The 5224-nt window shown below is 36.8% G+C and overlaps 1 pseudogene; it reads left to right on the top strand.

Moving 5' to 3' along the window:
* The first annotated feature begins 333 nt into the window (after positions 1-333).
* Positions 334-3548, top strand: LOC109210027 (annotated as a pseudogene).
* The last annotated feature ends 1676 nt before the right edge of the window (positions 3549-5224 follow it).

Genomic DNA, 5224 nt, shown 5'->3' with positions numbered 1-5224 from the left:
AGATGGACCCCATCATTTTCATCACCCAATGCTACACGTAAAAGATTCGATTTTTCTATATATATTGCAAGAAAACTCATAATCTTAACAAAGATTTGTTATATCGGAAGCAAATGAAGACACTTCTATTTGCTCTTACTGCATAATTGTCAATGCGATTATCATTGTCCCCTATAACTAGTGTGGTGAATAAACGTCTCAATATGATAATATGATATTATATGATAATGTACACAATTAGAATCACCATTTCTAATATTTCTGTCTCCAACATATTATTGTACCCAAATCTTGATTTCATTATATCTAAGTATTCCTCGCTACAGTAAAATCATGAATCTCCCCTGGTAATCGCTTCTAATTCCTCTGCTTGTTTTCATTTTCTTCCTCCATCAATGGTTCTTTACTACTTCAAATACCCAAAAAAAGTTACCCCCATCTCCGAGAAAGCTTCCAGTTATAGGAAATCTTCATCAACTTGGGTCACATCCTCATCGTTTTCTCCATAAATTATCAGAAAAATATGGTCCAGTCATGCTACTTCACTTGGGCAATAAGCCAGTGGTCGTTGCTTCCTCTGTTGATGCTGCTCGTGATATTATGAAAACCCACGATCTCGTCTGGTCAAGCAGACCTAAATCCAGCATTGTTGATAGACTATTTTATGACTCCAAAGATATAGCCTTCAGTCCTTATGGTGAATATTGGAGGCAAGTTAGAAGTGTTACTGTGTTTCACCTTCTTAGCAACAAAAGAGTCCAATCTTTTCGTGATGTCAGAGAAGAAGAAATATCTAACATGATTGAAAATATCAGACGAGAGTGTGAATCTTCGAGTTCAGTGATGGATTTGAGAGATTTTTTCTGTTCTCTGACTAATAACATAATTAGCAGAGTGGCCTTAGGGAGGAAATATGGAATACATGGTAAATCCACCCTAGATGGATTTGTGAACCTTTTAGGTACATTCAACGTCGGGGAATATATTCTGTGGCTTGAATGGTTCAATAAAATTAGTGGTCTTGACACCAAAATGGAGAAAGCAGCAAATGAGATGGACACATTTTTGAAGAGTGTGATTGAAGAATATATCAGAAAAAGAGAAAGTACTAGCTCGGGTGAAAAGCTAAAAAGATAATGGAACGTTTTGTTGGAAAATTCAGAAATGGAAAATGNTGAGTTTAAGTGAACAGTGTTTTCACGATTTTGAAAGAGAAGAAACATTTTGGACTTCGGACTAAGGAGATTTTGGGCGATTTTTGAAGAGGGTTTCGAGGGCTATCATCAGGTATGGATTCTTAGACTTAGATTATGATATTATGGTGTAAAATCATGGATTAACACTGAAAACCCAAGGAATTAAAGGGTAAAAATGGGGTAAGTTAGGGTTTGAGAATTTTGATGTAAAAATGGAATTTGGAAGGTCAAACGAACTCCGATTTTGGTGAACTTTATATGTATGCACTCGTGGCGAGACGAGGAATCCGGCGATGTGAATTTCGTAATTTTTCGAGAAGCGGGTCCGGGGCTCGGGTTTTGCTAGTCTCGAGATTTCTGCTATTTCTTGGTTGTTTTTGATTGGGTATTGTTCCCTTGGCATATTGTAATGTATTCGCTCTGATTTTGGTTAGATTCGACGCGCGTGGAGGCCGGTTTGAGGGGCAAAGGCGTCGAGAGCTAGAGATTTCACCGGTCCGAGGTGAGTAATACTTGTAAATGATATCCTGAGGGTTTGAAACCCCGGATTTGCACATCATAGTGCTGTATTGTGGTGACTTGCACGCCAGGTATGAGCGTGGGGTAGAGCACCGTTGGGGATTGTGACTTAGTCCGTCCCGGTTGTTGGTTTTATTGCGTAATTGATTGAAACTACTTGTTATCATCATTATTTGGGTTGATTGTTATATTTGGGCTTCGCGCCAATTGTTTGAATCCTTCAGGGATTGATATCACTGTTTTTGCATTACTTTGCATATTATTTTATCACAGTCCAAGGTTTAAAATACTGTTTCGCAAACTCAGCTATCTTTCTAAGATTTGAAAACTTAAATGATATTTTACTGACGTTTTGAGTTGAGACTGTTATTTTACTATTGCCCAAGGGGCTTATGTGCATTTCTGGACTGAGGATGGATCGGGCTGCGCGCCGCAGCGGTGTGATATTGATATTGCGCTTGGGCTGTAGGAGCCCCTCCGGAGTCTGAACCCCCACAGTGAGCGCGGGTACCCAAATGGATCGGGTTGCGCGCCGCAGCGGTCATATGCATTGCATTGCATTCATTCATTGATTCCTGTTTGTACTACGTGTTTAGTGGACGTTTTGTTCGAAATTCAGAATTGAAATGAAACATGCTTTCCTCTTCAAAGGGATTCACTGAAAGCTATTCTCTTGGTAAGCCTCTCGTATACTTCCACATGGAATTTTTTTGTGTGTATGCGCGCTCATGACTCATGAGAACATTAAAAACTTTACAAGCGTTAATTCTAAACACATAATTTCTAAAGTATAATATATTCAAACATCAAGTCCAAATCCTGAATGTTTATGCCTCGAACAGCGACTCATAGGCCTTAAGAACATGATATGCATATTTTATGCCTTTTTCCATTCCTATGTCTGTTGTGTTTTAATTTTTTATAAGAATTGAAATTTAAATTGTACTAATAATGTTCTATAATTAAAAATTTGGTGTGTTAAAATATTTTTTATGGTGTGTGTCTGTGATATTTTTTCCATAAGGCACTGATCTATTTCAAACTATTAAACCACTGAATGTGAAATACTACTAATTAATTCAAGAAGAAAAGCAATAGTGAAACTGCACCAACTATTTCATTGCTTCATCTACCCATGGTTAGTGACTGTAATTCAAATATTGGAATGTAAAAATGAAGCTTCAGCTATTTATTTATTTTTTGTGTTTCTTTTTAATGCATAGGATACATTAGCTGCTGGTACAGATACAACATATACAGCTTTAAACTGGATAATGACAGAGCTTTTGAGGCATCCAAGAGCTTAAATTACAGAATGAAGTGCGACAATTAGCCCAAGGGAAATCAGAGATAACAGAGGATGACTTAGGAAATATGCAGTATCTGAAAGCAGTGATCAAAGAAACTCTCAGACTTCATCCACCGAATCCACTACTACTTCCTCGAGAATCATTGGAAGATGTAAAATTACTAGGCTATCATATCCCTGCTAAAACTCAGGTCATAATTAATGCTTGGGCGATTGGAAGAGATCCTTTGTCGTGCGAAAATCCAGACAAGTATCGGCCAGAGAGATTCTTAAATAGTGATATTGATGTCAAAGGAGTAAACTTCGAGTTGATTCCCTTTGGTGCAGGCAGGAGAGGCTGTCCAGGAATTGGTTTTGCTATTATTGTAAATGAGCTTGCAATAGCGAGGCTTGTGCACAAGTTCAATTTTGCATTACCAGAAGGGATAAAAGGGGAGGATTTGGATATGACTGAAGGCACTGGTATCACTATTCGTAGGAAATCACCTTTGCTAGCAGTGGCCACTCCTTACTCTAGTAATTAGTAGCCTTTTCTGAAATATTCACCCATGTTAAATACTCCCAATGAAGAAAAAGAGCTCTAAAATAATGCTATAATAAAACTATGTATGATATTTATATTTTATGTTTATCTGATATTTGTACAAGTAGGAGATAATAGGTACTGATGCACGCAAATTGGTGGAATACCTTAGTTATAAGAAAATGAAGAAAAGGATAAACTAAGCCCAGGGCTTTTGTAGTAGAATCTTTTTGCATAACATACAAAATAGAAATGTTTTCTGTGCCAATCTATTTGTTGTTGTCCATGCTTGAGAGAGGACCCGGACCACGACATTTTTTCATCAACGTGAAAATATTATCAGAAGAATCATCGTCGTACCATTTGAACACATTTGACTTGTGTAGTTGAACAAGGGGGATATAGTCCTGAACATGATTACTCCGTTATCCAATTTTGATCTCTTCTTCATGACTTCATCCTTTATAATTTGAGAGAATGCACCCCAGCCCTCTGTCAAGGGACAAAAGAACATCCACATTTGAAAAGTTCTGACTAGCATGAAAAGAGATTAAAAGAAAAAACTAGCAAGAATCATAAAAAAATAAATAGCCTAATTAGCTTTAAGATTACCTGAAGAAATGATCAAACAATACACCACATGAATCAAGAAAAATACGTGACTGGTCCCAATTATGTTATTTTTTTAATACAAATAAGTATTCATGGACCAGACTAGCAAGTTAGCGTCTACAGGGGATCAATATTCAATAATTCAACAAGAAGCTGTATCTCTATTTTTTTAACAGAACAGCTGATCGAAAAGTTTTCATCACCCAATGCCTCACGTAAAAGATTAGATTTTTCTAAAAAGTGAAAGATATGCTCATAATCTTGACAAAGATTTGGTACATCCTTGATAGTTATGTATAAAATGATATCTCCACAATTTGTTTGAACTAATCACAAACATTGACACATATATTGGTTTTCACGTGAAACTAGCCATAATCCTCTTAGAAAGCCACAACCTCTATGTAAACGAAGCAGAGTTCTATTTTACCAAAAAGTATTAGGCCTTTTTGTTAAACTAATTAAGTAAAAAGATTTGGGGCAAATCCTAGCCAGAGATAATATATTCTAGATCATAAATAAAAGATACGAATAAACAAGCATACCTGAACATAAAATTTGATTACAGCTGCGATTGAATCTCACGATGTAAGAAATAGATGATTGCTCCAATAATATCAAATGATAATGAGAAATAAATAAAGAAAAAGAATCACCATTCTTGAACAAGACCGACTTCAAAACGTTTGATAAAATTGAATAATAGATGAATACCGAGATTCTAAGCTCTTTATCTCCTTTTTCGGCGAGGAGCCTGAGGTTAGGGAACATCTTCATCTTTTGAGAGATGTATATGTTTGTGCGTGTCTTCTTCTCAGCCCCCCCCCCCCCCCTTCTGTTACTTTCTCCCATTATATTTATACAAAACACTTTCTTTACTCAGCGGTCCTTAACCGGAGTACATAAATTCTTGGAATATCCCGTAGAATATTCCTCTGAAATTTCTAAGTGTTGAACTAGCTGTTCGGGCCGAATTGAGTGTTTGACCTCGCCCATAGCTAAATCACTTCGCCGGTATGTTGCTTTCTATACATGACTTCGGCTTGGTTGCTTCTTGGTCATTCT

The sequence above is a fragment of the Nicotiana attenuata genome, unplaced genomic scaffold, assembly GCF_001879085.1.
Source record: "Nicotiana attenuata strain UT unplaced genomic scaffold, NIATTr2, whole genome shotgun sequence".
NCBI classification, from domain to species: domain Eukaryota; kingdom Viridiplantae; phylum Streptophyta; class Magnoliopsida; order Solanales; family Solanaceae; genus Nicotiana; species Nicotiana attenuata.
Note: the sequence above shows the minus strand (reverse complement) of the source record. Positions and strands in the feature narration are given on the sequence as shown.